The sequence below is a fragment of the Scardinius erythrophthalmus genome (genome assembly GCF_964197995.2).
Source record: "Scardinius erythrophthalmus genome assembly, chromosome: 19".
Taxonomy (NCBI): Eukaryota; Metazoa; Chordata; class Actinopteri; order Cypriniformes; family Leuciscidae; genus Scardinius; species Scardinius erythrophthalmus.
In genome coordinates this window covers 12,975,949-12,993,239 of record NC_138239.1, presented here as the reverse complement: position 1 = coordinate 12,993,239, position 17,291 = coordinate 12,975,949, and the positions used below count along the sequence as shown (strand labels likewise).

At 36.5% G+C, this 17,291-nt stretch overlaps 1 protein-coding gene across 1 annotated transcript in view; it reads left to right on the top strand.

Moving 5' to 3' along the window:
- Nucleotides 1–17,291, top strand: part of nhsl1a (NHS-like 1a) — a 37,097-nt gene that overhangs the window by 1,230 nt on the left and 18,576 nt on the right. The gene's annotated exons all lie outside the window — the stretch shown is intronic.

Here is a 17,291-nt window from a genome sequence, read left to right as displayed (position 1 = left end):
GCTCCAAAACTCTTGACACACTTCCCAGAAAATACCAACATACAGTGGGAGAGGCAGGAGACCATGTTCTGTCTGAGAGGTAAGTGGCAGACCTTCAAAACTGAAGGAAAGAAAGACAAAGAACTGCTAGGAGGCACAAGTTATTGCAGTTTCAGAGTGTAACAGTTCCCTGATGGAAGATGAAAGGGGGGGGGGGGGCTGTTAGTTGAGCTCAGCTGTTAGTTAAACGTCCTGCACAGTTTCAAAGCGCTCCCCTCTCCTCCGGTTCCTTTGTTTTCTTGCTAGGAAGTCCGGCTCGCAGGCTGCCGGGGGAAAGAGTGGGAATCTGTCAGAAAAGTTACCGTGACCATACCAGAGTTTTGAGGTGATGAGAGGCTGTTTATAAGAAAGGAGGAAACTTTTATCTGATCTGTCTTTCATATGAGCTCTACTGAGCAGTGATTGTATGGCATATTTTTCTTTAGAAATGCAAGTTTGAGCTGCAAGTGTTGCAGCTTTGTCATTCTTTGTGGTTTTGGCTCTGTGCTGGTATTTTGTGATCCTCATTTGATCTTTAAATAATGTATACAATGCTTGGTGTTTGGTTGAAATGAATTGCTCAGTTATAAATGGAAGTTTAGTCATCATTTGCTCACCCTCGTTGTTCCAAACAAACCCGTATGACTTTGATCAGCGGAACACGGAAATGTTTAAGAAATGTTCTCGTCTCTCTTTTACGTGTAGTTATAATGAATGAGTACATTTTCAAGCTTTAAAAGTATCATAAAAGTTATTTTATTATGCTTTTTATCAGTTTTGGAGCTTGACAGCCCCAGGTCTCCTCTACATTTATTATATGGAAAATAGTGGCAATGACATTCTTCAAAAATTCATCTTTTGTATTAATCTGAAGAAAGAAAGTTATAGAGGTTTGGGACAACATGAGTAAATTATGACAGATTTTACTTTGGGTGAACTAAGTTTTTTTGTTGAATTATCACTCTTGAATTTAGTAGCTTTTTGTTTTGTGACGTGTGTGTTTGTTTTGGATGGATGATCAGGTGGCTTGTGTTCTTGTTCACCCTCTTTCTTTTTCCCTTTTCTTTTTACTTGTCTGTTGTTTTGTGACTTTTTGTTATCCAGTGTATTCTTCATATCAAGCATAAATAATCTGCCCAGCATGGTGACCAGATTTTCTTTGCCAGTGGTCTCCTCTTTCATTCACCAGTGACCTGAAGGTCATGTTTTGAATGGTCGCATTGGTATTTTGGCTTTATGTCTTGGCTGATTAGTGCCAGTGCTTTTCAAAGTGACCTTTTCTCAAAAGTACTTTTTCTGACCTTTGGTAGTATTTTGATAGCAGGATCAAATGAAAATAGCCTAAAATTAGACATTCATTTTACAATTCTCAAGCTATGCTGAGAAGGCTTGTTGTCTCAAGTCCATCTGTAAGGTTTTAAGTCAAACATTCAGTTATATTTTTTATTTTTTTTATTTTTTTTAAACAGTGATTTGGTATCTTGGTTTCAAACTACAGTATTTTTTTATTTTTTATTAACCCACTTAAATTAAATTCTATCCCAAAACTATGTTTTAAGTGAAGGCATTTTTTCATGCTCTCACATTTCACATATTTTCATTTTATTTTTATGGAAACATTAGATATTTTATTGCTTGCAATCTTTTTGCTGTTCCACTGAATTTTGTTTTTCATAATTGTCTTATGGTTTACATTTAGCTGAAAAGTCAATAATAATGGCAGGTTTGTCACAACCCCTATACTGCTATTGGGGCATGTTGTCACAAAACTCAATGTGTGTTAATTAACTTTATTTTTTTAATTGTGGACTTGAGTAAAAAGGTGTGACAACTAGCCTCAGTCTCCCTACTAAAATTCATTACCTTACTTTCAATCATTTATGTTGGCTTATTTGGTTCAATTATGTGTTTTCTTTCAGTATTTTCTTCAACTGATGGATTGAAATAGATATGTAATTGATAATATCCACTAAACTGGCCTAAAGCATACTTCATTGTTCAGTGTTGTTTACAAAAATCTGTCATTTGCAGCAGCAGCATGAATTTGGATGCATTCAGCCTGTAGCTGAGAGCTTTTTTTGCAGGTTGAGACAGGCTTCTGCTTTAAAGTCAAGCTCCAAAACAAGTGCATTCATATCACACCAGCAGCGCTCCTTCTCTTTCCATAAAAACCCTTGTGGATTTTCCTTTTTAAGCTAATTGTATACCAACACACTGCACACTTGCATCCAAGTACGTCTGCTCTCGTAAAGTAAAGCTGCTTTATGGACTGACTACTGTTGTCAGAGGTGTAATCGCCGGGTGCAAATGCATGCGGTAGACCCACAACCCACAGGCTTCTCTAAAAGTGTCACATGATGGAGAAAAGGTTTCACAGCTCCCTAATGAACAGCTAAAAGAGCATTCTGTTAGTCAGCTGCTCCTCAGGTCTTGAATAAAATCAAAGTCCTTCTGTAACTTAAATGAGAAGTGGAGACGACTCGTGGGAGGCAGGGATGGGTATTTTGTGGAGTGTAATTTACTTTAAGAGCCTGAAAGCGCTCTTCTGTGTAAGATTTTTTTTAATAAATTAAGCTTCCTTGACCTAGATAAATGTACCCGCCTCCCTCTCTCTCCATTTTACTCTTTTCCAGAAGAGCCAAAGCAGCTGATTGGATGTAATCCAATTATTGTCTTGCTCATTTTGCGATCCTACCCAAAGGACCAATCATCCCATCCTATCTGTTCAAGTAGGAGGATTTTACGTTGTTCTTGCTTGCTTTGGATTGAAGATGCATAAGTCTTATGAGAATCTCAGCTGTCAGGATGATGATTTTTCCAAATCTCAAAGTCATTATCCAGGCTTAATTGTTAAAACACCTGGATTCGAGTCTCATGCGAGCATGAATGTCTCATTATATACTTTTTCCCGTTTCACACAAGGCATTCACAGTTCCTGTGACAGTTATGAATCGTGAACATTAGCCAGGGTTGGCTTTGAGCCTGAAGAATGATGGCCATTCCACATATGTCAGCCCCTCATGAGGGTCTCAGTCACTAGGCGTGTGCGAAGCCGACCCTCCCTTTCACATTAGTGGAATTCTGAGTCTGATCCCTGTAACATCGTGTTTGGCCTGCACATATTTTAAGGGTGGAGATAAGCAAAGAAAGGCCATTCTTCATTTCATAAACACCATACTGGACGATTCTAAGATGGAACCGTTCAAGGGAGTTAATGATTTTAATGTTGAATCAAAGTCTAGGATGTTTTGGCATTCTTTAAGATTCTGTGGAAAGAATGAGGGACATTCAAAACATTAAGAGATTGACAGATGGGAGTATTTGGAAATGTAGTCCAAAAGCACCCCTTAAAGCTGTAAATGGGTTCCTCCTCTAAGACACTTCTTTGTAGGAGTGTGTGATACACAGCATCTGCACTCCACAGATGTCTTTTGAAATCAAGTTATTTATTGGTTGGAAGAATGCTGTGCACTACTGTGTAGTAGTTACGACATTGAATGTTCACATCAAATATTTCACAAACCTCAAATTTACTAACAATAATGTACTATATGTACTGTATATGCATGTTGCAGTCTAGCTGGGAACACTGGTGGTCTAAATACTGGAATTGAGAGAATGCCATTAACAGCTCTAAGTTGGTATTCCAATATCAATAGAGGGAATTTTTGCACATGGATGTATAGCTGGCTATATATAAACAAATGGTATCTGAAATATGTGCATATGTGTGCGTTCTCCTTTTGGTTTTAATGACATAAGCATATAAGCTGACATAAAACCCGATTTGAGATTAGGGATGTACCAATCTTTAAATTCTGGCCAATGAGATAAGTCAATAATCTTTTCATGTCATGGTCGATATTGAATTTTTACATTTTTTTCCTTCTAAATAAATAAATAAATAAAAAATGAAAAACTAAAACCCAATAATTTTAAATGCTACATGAATTTACATTGGTTTAAAAAAAAAAATTATATTCATTTTGAGATGTCTCAGGGCTGTCTCAGGGCTGTCCCAGGCGAAAAATGACCAATTGTGGCAATTTCTGTGGTCGTGTCAGAACTTTAGCATGATCATCTCACAGTGTGGTCCTGTATATACGCAGGTGCTGTGCATATGCTTTTATTCACTTGTTGTATACAGGATATTAAACGATGGCCAACTTCCCACACAACAGCTCTGTCTGATTAAAGTCACATCCACTGAGTCATGACAAAGGACAGAAATTATCCAAAAGGACACAACAATGGAGCCGTGCACACTGAGTTGTGCATACTGACTGTTCCAGCAGGTGCCTTTGGCCGAATTACAGGGGCTCCATAGCAACCATTGTTGAAACCCTCCAACCTTGTGGTTTTTGCACCCAAACAAGCAGGGGTTCGGGCAGTGCCGACTTGCAGCTGGTGGGGGCGCAAAATCTCTATTCAGAGCCATTGGTTTGTATGATTCCTTGGAGGAACTAATTTCAGGGGCCGTTTACACATCGTTTTCAACTAGGAATGGAAAACTTTTTATGCGTTTTGGCCGTTCATTTACATGACAGTGGCGTTTTAGGGGCCTGAAAGCTTTTGGAAAAGGGTTTTTAAAGTGCAAGTTTTTGAAAACAATACCATTATCTACCGTTATCGTCTCTGTGTAAACTACAAAAACGATGAAGTCATGCGCATGCGTATTACGTGTTCAGTCTATAGGCGTGTTGTGTTTCTTTACAAAATGACAACCCCAACTACTGGCCTGACCTGCATAATGCAGCATCCGGGTGAATGGGCTCATTTTGACAACGTTGTCATCTGTACGTGAAAAACGCAAAGGAAAAACTTTTCTGTTTTTAGTACATCATTGTCATGTATACTGTACTAAGTTCACTTTCTTCTGTAGAAGGAAAATGAAATTTGGAAGAAAGTGGGATTATATTAGGTTCACTGTAAAATGTGATCAGTTGACTTAACTTAAAAAAAGGGAGGAAACCTGTTGCCTTAAAATTATTGAAACATAACTTAATTTTTTAAAGTTTATTTACTTAAATATTTTAAAGGCAACGGGTTTCCTCATGCACTTTTTTTTAAGTTAAAGGCTCATTGTGTAATATTTAGGAGGATCTGTTGACAGACATGGAATATAATTTTTTTTTTACCTTAGAATGAGCCATTTTCGCAATGACATAATGTTTTACTGAATAATTAAGTTAACTTAATTTCTTAATTTATCTTTGTAAAGAAACCTTATTGCTTAACTGGCTACTCTCTGCTGTCTCAGACGACGACATCTTTTCCTGTCGGCCATCGTAACTTCTGTTGGTTGCAATTCGCAACCTCACCACTAGATGCCACTAAAATGTACATACTGTACCTTTAAGTCAACTGATCACTTTTTACAGTGTTGCTAAATTAGTTTAGCTGCCTCATTCTCGCTCTTATTCATAATGTACACACAAATTAATAAACCTGCCGTTTCATATTTCTTCTGTCACAAAAAGTGCTAGATTTCTGAAACTCTAGTATCTCTAAGGTTAACAAATTTGCACTGCATCTTCACAAATGCTTAACTGCATAACTGTTCATTCAATTAAGTGCATCCAGATGCTTTGCAGACCAGTGAGCAATGACCACACAAACACATACTTTACTTCTTGTGACAAACAATGTTTCTGGGAAACATACTTAGAAAAGTGCAGGTCACAGCGTAAACGTAATTGAAATGTGTGTTACTCATTTAGGTTAACACTGAGCCCAGGATGGACATTCGTCCAACATTTGCTGCCATGCATGTTAAACGATAAGCCTACATTTATGTGGATGTGATAGTGTTTCTGTGAAAAGCTCTCTTTGGGCCAGCGTGGTGGTTGTACTGTATGTAAGTTTAAGCTCTTGGCATGACAGATTCTGGTTGCTGGAATTCTCATCTGCTCCAGTTCTCGCCTTTGGCAGTCATCCAAAGAATTGAGCTCAAGGGTTTGGATTAGCCTAGACCACGGATGGAGTTTAATCAGATCTCATCACGATAATATGCATGATTATATTATATACAGCTTGTCCATTCAAAGTGCTGAAATACAATATAGGAGTGTTTTGTTGATCTATTTGGGTGACGGATCATTTTCCAGCCCCAGATTTTTCACCCATCCTGGGGCTCAACAAATTATCTGGACTTAGACAGTTGCATTTGCTAGAGATAACCAAGTACAATACTCTTTCTGTCTGACTATCTGTTGTTCATACTGTATTTCACTCCCTCTCTAATTCTCATGTTTTCTACTCAAACAGCGGTGCAAGTGACTCCAGATGGCTTTAAGAAGATAGGAAAGACTGGTGCTGATCATTTATTAGCTATTTTAATTATTTTTAGCTATTTATTTATTAATCTGAAACTTTGATTTCTTACATTAAATGCTGAAAATTAAAGTTGTTTTGAAATACAACTTACCCCTTATCAATTTAAAGGTACACTATGTAACTTATCTAACATGATGTAAACTATGGCCCTCTAGCTGTTAAAAAGCAAAACTGCATGCATTTTTGCAGAACAACATTGTTTTGGTTGTGCTTTGGCTGTGTCATGACTGCAGATGAATATTATCCTTCACAATAGATGATGCTTTACAATGAACTCTGTTAGAGAGATACATGTGGCAATTTATCTGGTCAATAAAATACCTTACTCCCCTGTTGAGTAATAAAAACGCCATCTCCATGCCACTTTTACGCATTTCAAATTCCTCCGTTCTCATCATCTCTGAAAAGCCATACCAATGTTGATTCTCATTTTATTTCGAGCTCTGTGACTGCCGTGTTCTATTTTTTCCAGCAGACTTTCCTTTGTTTTGTGTTTTTCAAAACTGGTGATTCCACAGAGGTTTGAGATTTAATGTGCTCCATGTCAATCTTTTTCGCTCGTTGTGACAATGAACCTATTTTCTCTATTTATGGATATGACGAGTTACGTGTGTACGCAGTTTCTAAAATATAAACACTTAGGCTCACCATAGTGAATCAGGGTAAGACAAAAACACGTTTGGAAGAAGGATTAATGATGTATTTACTCATTATTTAAATGTAGTTAATTCTGAACACAAAACTTACATAGTGAACCTATAAATTATATGACATAAAGTACAAAGGTTGGGGTGGCTTGTAACACAAAATTGCTGTTTTTGAGATTACTTTTTTTTTACTGTTAAAAAACTATTTTTTAAATATTTTAAATAAAATAAATAATTATATTAATACTTTTTTATGCCAACCCCCATTAACCTCTTCCCTCAACTAAAGTTTAAATATTTTATTTCAAAAGGTAAAAAAAGTAACATTTTATTCTAAAACCAAAACTGCAAACCAGTTAGTATAATTATCAAGCAAATGCATAAAACATATATGTGCTTTGTAGTTACAGTTGAAGTCAATGGGAAATGTAGTGTTTACAGTCCTCCTTATCTGCTCAACCATGGCATTTCTACATTTCAAGTGCCTTGAAACACACAGCATTATTCAATTTATTGATGTAATTTCCACTGAAACAGGAAGACAGGGCGGGACATATCAAACAGCTCCTCCCCTTTAAAAAAAACAAACAGCCAATAGCGTTTTGTTTATATCACATCTCGGCCAGAGCTGTTGAGCTCAGTAAAGCCGCAGTTTCCTACTAATTTCTAACCGTTTCTCCTCCTCGTATCTCCTCGATATCGCTTTAAAATCTAGCATTTTGTGCAGAATTCAAATGGATACGTTTTCTGGTATACGCCGACTCGTGCATATGATACGCGATATGGTGCTATCATGTCTCCTGACCGGCAGACTGGGTGCACTCTACACAATACTAACACAAAACCAGACTTGCATTCGTCTGAATCGTTCCCTATCCCCTATATAGTGCACTATATGCCATTCACCATGTAGAAAATAGTCAATGTGTGAACAAGTGACTGATTTTAGCCGCAGTTTCAGCGTCTATTTATAATGTAGGGTGCAGGATGCTTTAGATTCAAGAGAGCTTTTGATTGGACAGAAAATCTGATGAGAATTGCTGAGTGATGTCATTAAAATCAACTATCCATATTGGCGGAAGTGAAAGACTGCAAGTTTTGAATGCTTTATATCTTATAAATGTGAATTTTGTCATTGTTTTAGAGCACACTAGCTTACAGATAACATTAAGGCTAACATATTAGTTAGTTAGTATACTTTATTGTCCTTTTTCAGGAAATTTGTCTTGGACTCAAAGCTGCATTAATACACAACATATACATACATACAACATATGCACACACAAACCAATAAAGAGCTAAAATCTACAAAGAGCAGTCGTGCATAAGCATTAGAGGTTTCTAGATATTGAAGAGTCAAATGAGTGATAGTGTTAACAGCATCAACTCTTCCCACCATATAGGCAAATTGAAATGGATCCAATAATGAATTTACACTACATTTCAGTCTCAGAAAGGGAAAAAAACACGACTACATTACTACATCTTGCTATTTAACATATTAATAGATACAGGAATAAATTACTTTTTGTAATGGTTGCTCTTACACAATGGGACTCTATACCGTCTCCCTGATGGCATCTGATACATTGGAAATAAAACATGACCATAAACAAAACATATTCATACTGAAAGCCAAAAAACTTCATGGGGACTTTAAAGTGAATGTTTTAAGTTGCACCACCTTCTCCCAGGTGACCATATGTAGTGCAAAGCCTGCCTTCAGCAGCACTTGATGTAAAGGGATAATCCTGGTTTACAGATTAGACAAGGCAAGCTAACTTGAGAAGTGAAGTATTCCCTCAGTCTAATGCTTTAGGTAGTTAGTGAGAGGACAATAAAATACTAGACGTGTTTTCTCCGATTCTTGTGACGAACCTTTGAGCCATTATTTTATGGAGAACTCAGATTTACTCAGATATTTTCCAACTCTGGCATGATTATTGACTTTTGGAGACTTAATATTTGTAGAGGTTTCTCTGGACACCTAGTTGTCTGAAAGGGATGGATGTGGGAACCTGTGGTTAAATGTCCCAATCTGGACTTAAGTTGAGCTACTTTTGTCAAGCAAAGGATGATTGCATACGTAGACTGTCTATCCACCGAACCAGCTGGGAAATGCTGGAATAGGACCTACTATGAGGACGAAGATGAACTTCTTCCTCTATATACTCGCAAACTGAACCTCCAGCCCAAGACGGAGGGCAGCCTTCGCCGCAGACTCCTCACCTCCAAAATTCACCAGCAGCAGGACGCCCTATGGGCGCCTAAACCCTGGGCAGGACCACCGGCTCGAAAGAGCGCCACACTGCAGGGCCAGCCCAACTACACCTTCAGCCCGCCGCGCAACGACTTGAGAGGTAGCACTTAAAATCTAGTTTGCTTTTGTTCATCAGAGGAGCTTTTGTTTTGCAGCTTAAATGCAAAAGCTGGTGCTCAATGATTAATTCTCTCACTTTATAATTTCTGTTGGCATAACAAAGAATGGCTGATGGTATTCACAGGTGTTAAACCTTAAGAGCTAGACCCTTGAAACTTTGATGGGTTTTGACAGGTTTTTGGTGGTGAATAGTTGAAGCGCAGTGATTAAAGTATAGTTTAATGTGTTGGCCAGTTTGAAGATTGGTTTCTGAAGTCTGGTATGAGGCATGCCATGACAAGACTAGTGCTGGGATACACAATAGCAGCAAGTGTTACCGAACTAAAGAGAGGTTTGTAGATAATCTGCTGAGGAGAATACAGGAATGTTCAAAGAGAAGTTCTTCAGTTTAAGTTGTCTTTTAGCTGTCTTGAGTTTAAAGGGATATATCCATTTAAACTGCAAATTGGTCATCATTTACTCACCCTCATGTCATTACAAACCTGTACGACTTCTTTCTTCAGAGGAATACAAACGGAAAGATGTTGGAGAATATACTGACACTTGTTTTCCATATGACTGCAATGTCAAAAGCACCAGAAAAGTCAAAATGGTCTGACTCAAAAGAATGATTCTTTCATGAATCAGGCCAGTGATATTTTAGTATGATTTATATATTATTATAGTATTTATTTTGAATTAACTTTTCTTTATAGATTTTTTGATATAAATTTCAAGATTCATCAAGTTTTAGTAATTTTGATTTGTGATTTTGTACGTTTTATTAGTTTTGTTGTTGTTGTTTATAGTAATTTTAGTGCCTCAGCTTTAACTTAATTTATTAGCATGTCAACAATTCCATTTTTTCATCTAATATTTAAATGTTATTTCAGCATTCAGGATTAACAAAATCAAATTTTAATAGTTTTAGTTAACAATAACAACACTGAATCAGGCATCTCATGAAGTTTTTCAGTGATTAACAACATCATTTTGTCTGTTTTTCACACAAAGTTTTCGTTTAACTTGGAACATAGTTCACTTATTATCCTTTTGAAGATTGAAAGCTCCTGTCATCATTCATTGTAATTGGATTAAAAATATATTTTGAAGTTTTGACATGAGCGAGTAAACGATGATAGAATTTACAGATGAACAATTTACTTAAAATGTGTGATTCTTTGATACATTTGCAATCTGCATTTACCCTGTACAGAAATACATCTTACTGTAATTACAAACTAAATACACACTGTACTTCTGCAGCCGCAACATGTTGTCTGATTTCCCAGAAGCTAGTTTTATCAGTGGGCCAATTCGGTCAGATTAAACCCAGTTACTTAAAAGACTTATCCAGAACTAAATGTGTGTACATATTGCATGTAATATTAATCCAGAGGCTTGTTTAGAGCAGAGTTTTGGTTTGGGCCTTACATTGAGAGACGAGTGTGTAATGTGGACTAAGCCTCAGGTTCTTGGCAGACAACATAGCTGATTTCTTTGGACTGTGTTAAAATATCATCCAATCCACCAGGCAAGCTGCTCCTTACATCAGATGTGGAGACAGATGTCTCTGAAAAACCATATGAGACCTACAGTCCACTCCAATCAAAATTCAGTTCTTGATGCTCTTTGAATAATTCTCAAATCATGCTGGAGACCATGATCAGGTATTACACAAACTTGTGAAGTTCACAAAGTTCAGGCACTGCTGTTATTAAAGCAAAAATATGATTGTAAATACTGACTATATTTATTAGCAAATCAAATGTCCTTGTATTATAATGATGGTTTGTACTTATGTTTTGGCATCCATTTAAAAAAAAAAAAATACTTTGTTGGATTCTGCTTCTCTTCAGACACGTACTAGTCTAGCACACACTTATTTAGCGAGGTGGCCTACAGTCCATACGGTGTGGTAAACACTTCTAATGCGGTCTAATTAAGGTAATTACTTTCAAATAGGCTTTGTGCTGCACACAGCTGCTCAGGGAAGCACGTACATGACTCGCACACACAATCACGCACACCTCTTTCTCCATGAATGTCAATACAACAGTACTTGAACTTTACTTCCTAGTGTTATGTTTTTGTCATCATCATGTTCCCAAGAGCCCCTCCCTTCCCTCCTCTATTCTTCATTGTTAGTCCATTAAAGGCTGAGATACTATGTTGTGCCACAAGATGGCACCATTCTTTTACATTGCAGATTCTTTTACTATTCAGTTTCATTATTTGAATTTGAATGTTAATTATTTTTTCCTGAGGTAATCAGAAAGGATTGGGACCTCACCCTCACCCTCATGTTGTGAAAAACATGTATGATTTTCTTTCTTTTTTTTTTACTGTGGAACACAAATCGAGAATTTCTGCAGATTGCTGTCTTCCATACAATGAAAGTGAATAGAAACTTAGGCTGTCAAGCTAAAAAAAATTTTAACAAAATAATGAATTTACACTACCGCCTAAAAGTTGGTGGTCAGTAAGTAAAAAATAAAAATAAAAATTTCAGAAGAATTTTCAGCAGTCATTATTCCAGTCTTCAGTATCACATGACCCTATGATGATTGAATAGGGTTAGTGTAAGGGGATATAATATACAGTTTGTACATTATAAAAACCATTACGTCTTTGGGAAGTCCACATAAAACATGGAAAACGGTGTGTGTGGTTTTGCTTGATTTTTATTTCATCATAAAGCCAATCAATCAAATCAAATTGATTTAAATCAGCCAATCAGTCACTCTGATTGGCTGTAGCTTATGGCAGTCTCTGATTGGCTGCTCTGTCTAGACAAACCAGTGATGATTAGTCAAGCCAAATAGTTTGTTTGAAGCCTAATTGAGAAGTGTGTCACTGAGGAATTTATCAGGAATGTATCATTTCTATAAAATGACTTCAAATGCAAAATATCTAAGATCAAAACGTTGATAAGTCTGGGATGTTTGGGAACAAGTCCAAGTTGTCTCTCATGTCTGCACATGCAGTGTCCACAAATTTTGATTTTGACTTGCCAATATGGCTCATAAAAAAATGGCCACTACAAAACTCTGATGGACAGATTTATGTAATAAATACAGCTATTCATAAAAAAAATAATCATAACATGAATCACCATGAGTATAGCAGAGAATGGTTTCTTCATGCCAGGAAGTAAAAATACCATCCCAAATCCCAATATGGGCTCAGTAGTCTCTGCAGATGTGCTATAGGGTATCACATTTCTCATTGTGCTGGAGCTGGCCCAGTTTTCTGACACAGATATTGGCACACTTTGTAGCCGGTGCTGGGGCAGTCATGTTACAGATCAATATGCCACATATGTCTGAGCAGACAGAGTGAGCAGAGTGGCTAACTGCTGTATTATTTATCAGGCCAGTGTCTGGGTTTGACTTTTATAATATTTTAATGCTCCTCACTTAGAAATCTGAATGTCTGTTCTTCTTCGCTGTTCTCTAAAGGAAAGAAATACTGTATTGTTCACCACAATAATTTGGGTGATCCATAGAAAGAAAGATCATTGTCAGTCTAAACACATGTATATTCTATTCATGTTTTTATATATCCATGTTGTCAATAATATGTTTATAATACATGTGTAAATAATTTGTGTGTGTGTGTATGTATATAATTAGTGCTGTCAAATCGATTCATTAATATAATCGATTTGACTATATTAGCAGTAGTTAAATTTTGCTCAACATGCTTTAATCACCTTTTTGAGAGACGAAATTACTCAAAATTCTATATATATATTAATATAAAGATTAATATTTCTTAAAATCACCCTTTTTGCCTCCATGCATTTCCTTTATACTGATAAGTGTAGAAATCATATAGTAACATCATAAAAATCACCCAGAATACCCTATACATCACATGAGAACACACAAAAATCATGTTGTTTCTTATAAAGTTTTTCACAGGTAAGCACCAATCACATTTTCCTCGGACAATGTAAAAATCAAGTTAAAAATAAAATTCGATCAGATACAATATAAAGTGCATCCTTAATAAGGCAACTTAATGTTTTGTATTGTGAGAGAATGATTGGTCCATCTTGCTTGAATACAGATGATGGTGTTTTATGAGCATGTTGTGTATAGTTAGGCTTTTATTGGGGCTGGTTTGCTTTGTGCTGAGCTAAGAGTTTCTTTACGTTCTGAGCCAGTGTGCTGATCACACTTACAGCTAGAGGTGAACCTGTGGCTCTGCAGTAAGGTGACGCTGACCTTCTTGCTATCAAATAATCACAGAAGCCATTTTTGCTTAGTTCAGGAGATGACATATCCTTACATTGTCTTTAATCAGCACAGGAAATTTTTTGAAGCTTGACTTGCAAGTCAGTTCATGTATTGCTTTTGCTTTCCATAGAAACATGGAAAGAAGCATAACACATCAAGTGCCCTTGTAAAATCAGCAGTTCCTCTTCACATGCCCCACTCAAGCAAATTGTGTGTGGGTCTTGTTGATTCAGAATCGAGACTAGATGTAGTGCTCTTGTAAGCCCTTGATGGATTGTATCACCAAATTCACACACAGCTACCCAAGCAACCATAACCAGGTCATGTAAGAGTCAGGCACGTAGGCTTTTATGTGTGTAATAACCAGAGAAAGACTTGCAGTCAGACTCGGATTCTCTTGCTGTTTATTTTGTTTACTCTGTTTTAACATACAGTCTTTTTATTGTTTTTTGATTTTGTTGCCATGTGTACTTTGTAATTATCATGAATGTTAGTCAGTAATATTATTGAGTATTTAGATCATAAATAGTCACTCACCCATAAATAAAGCATTAAGTTGAGAGAGGCTGTGTTACATTGCCTCAAGTAGCTTATTGTTTTCATAAAATGGTGGCAGGAGCAATATGATAAATGGAATGTATTAATGATGATAATCATTATAATCAGTTCTTCCACCAAGTAATGTAGTCCATTAGCCATACTGCTTGATGTTTATGAAGCAATGTAGCAAATGTTTGGCCATGCAAATATATCAGCTATTTTGCAGTTTAGAGGCAAAACTACATTTAAATGGAACGGCCTTTCTGAGGAAAAAAAGTTTTTTCACTTAAACTGTAAAATAAACTCCATTAGCACAATATTTCTATGCAGCTGCTAAGGTGTTCTCAGTGTTTTTCAGATTGTTGCTACGCAGTTACTAGGGTGCACTGGGTGATTCCAAGAGCATTGATAGATGCTAGGGTGTTCAGCTAAGTGGTTTCTTACTTGCTCAAGTTACAAGGGCCCACCTACAACTTTGTATGCTATTTCTGTCCCTACAAACACTTTTCTTAGTTTTTTTGTTTATTTTCTCTCAGCTATCTCTTTTTCTGCAGTCTTTCTTCAAATTTCCCTTCAAATCTACGGCTTAGTGCAAGTCTATGATTTTTATTTTTTCGCCCACTAGATGAAAAACGATATTACACATCTCCTCATGATTTGAGTTATCATTCACTCTCAGAAAAAAAGGTACAAAAGCTGTCACTGTGGCGGTACCTTTTCAAAAGGTGCACCTTTGTACCTAAAGAATACATATTAGTCCCTCAAAGGTACATATTGGTACCAAAAGTGTACATATTAGTACCTAAATGGTACATATTAGAACCCTTTTAAAGGGTACTGTCCCAGTGACAGTGTTCATGTCCGCTTGTCTGTGTCAGTTGCTCATGAACAGTGATAATTAAGTATATTTTCTATATTTAATTAAGTATATATTATATGACCATCTGTACCTTGTAACATGACACTAGATGACATCATGCAGTGATTGCTGATTCATAAAACATGTTAATACCAGTTTCGTGAAGCATCAGCATTTTTATGAGTAACATTTTTACATTGTGATCAATGCTCACATACTCACTTTAATTCTGTCTAATTGTCCTTCATGCTTGTTTTTGCCAGTGAAATGTGGGCAGAGGCTGTTAACCTGGTGACTGCAGACACTGGACTGAGTGGGTCCATTGTGTGGACCGTAGCGTGCAGGACGAATGATAAGGGCTGTTGTGCAGGTGTGGGCACTCACGTGACTCGCTTAATCACTGAAGTATCTCTTTCCTCTACTGTTGCTAGGGGACTTGTTTCTGGATTCGCTCTAATCAGCCATGTTTTTGTTCACTATGAAGGGAACGTAGTCAGTGTGATGGCTGCTTTGATGAAAGGTGATAGAACAGACTAACCTTTTCAACAACTATTATCTCTCTTATGAATACATGAATATGAGAGTGATTGCAGTGAATATTTATTTGCATTTGTTAAGGCTGTTTAATCAGGGAAGATTCTGATTCAAGATTTAATAGTTATAGCAAATACTGAGGATCTTGCACTGCTGATCTCCAAAAGCATCATGCAGCAAATGGATTTTAAATAGGGATGCACCAATATGTACATTTATATTTTGAAACGGATAACAGATATATTGGACAAAAATATAACTTTCACAGTGTTACTGGTGCATAATGCCCTTGCACATTTGAACTAGATTTTGTACCTATATACATTATGCATACAAGGCAAAGCCTGTCTACAAACCCATTCCTCATTAAAGTTCAAGTGCTTTCGTCTGTTTCCTTCCTGTCTTTTGTAGTATATTATGTTTTTCCGTCTGTCTGGCACACAGCGACATACAATAGCTGAGATGTCTTTGAGGGAGTCCACACACTGCTGGAGTTTTGTTTAGAATCCTCATTCTGTCTCATTATGGTCCTATTCATTTCTATTGTATCAGCACAAATGGAGCATTAAAATCCCAACTGGACTATATTTGTATATCGGTGCAGATCATTAAGAGTTGTTTTCTGTATGTAATTTTCCATATGTTTTTTGGGTATGTGGTGAGTGAAAAACAAAAATTCCATTACATAGGGGTATATTAGTTTAGTTGTTGTTGATCTTTTCAGGCTAGTGTTTAATGGGCATTTCTTTTGGCCCTCCAGCTGCTTTACATGGAGAGGTTTGTCTTCTTTAGTTAATGTCTTGTCTGGGCCATGGGAAGGAGAAGTGCTATAGTTTATGTGTGTATATAAGTTTGTGTGTTTCAGGACTGGTAGTGCTGGAAACCATTAAACACAATAGGATCAGTCAAGCATAAAGTTTTTTTAGCATTTTAGGGGGCTGTTCCCCAATCTCATTATGAATGTGCCCTTTAGCTGAGGCAGGGTGAGCCAACGGAATACACAACATTAACTATGAAAAAGACAAGCAAAGCAGCTCTAGAATCAGTTACTACTAGTGCAGGTAACCGATATATATATATGTTTTTTTTTTTTATCTTAAATATGAGAACCAAATGATGGTTCAGTTAATGCTTCTCTCAGGCACATTATTCTTAATGTAGATGGAACATTTTATTAAAATACTCTGACAGTTTTTCCTGTTCTACTATTCAATGGTACCGCAACTCCACTACTGTATCTACAGCGTATTACATTCAGCATTACCAGAATAGTCTGATTCCCGAATGAATAAGTCTTAAGTGATGGCCAGTTCTTTTTTTTTTTCTTTTTTTTTTTTTGAGGATCAAATATGTACAACTTACAGCTTTCTGTTATATTGTATTTAAGACTTAGTTTGTTTGCATGTACAGTTAAAAATGGCTATTTTTAAATAAAATATTTTACCACATTTTTTCATTATTATTTTGTACTGTTTATTATGCAGTTAAGACCTAAGACCTGCTGCCTCTAAAATACTGTGAAAGGTTATTAAAATGTCTGTTAAAATCAGAATGAAAATTCATTTCTAAATGCAAGTAATGTCTTATTGAGAACAATTCGTCGGTGCATTTAAAAAAATACCTCGTAATTTTTTTAGCAAAATGTCATGATCTTCCAGATAAACTGAAATCCACCCCTTTCTTTCAATCCACTGCGAGCTCACATTCAGCTGTTCTGCCTTCATGCAGTTAACAACCGATGATCTGTTGAAGTC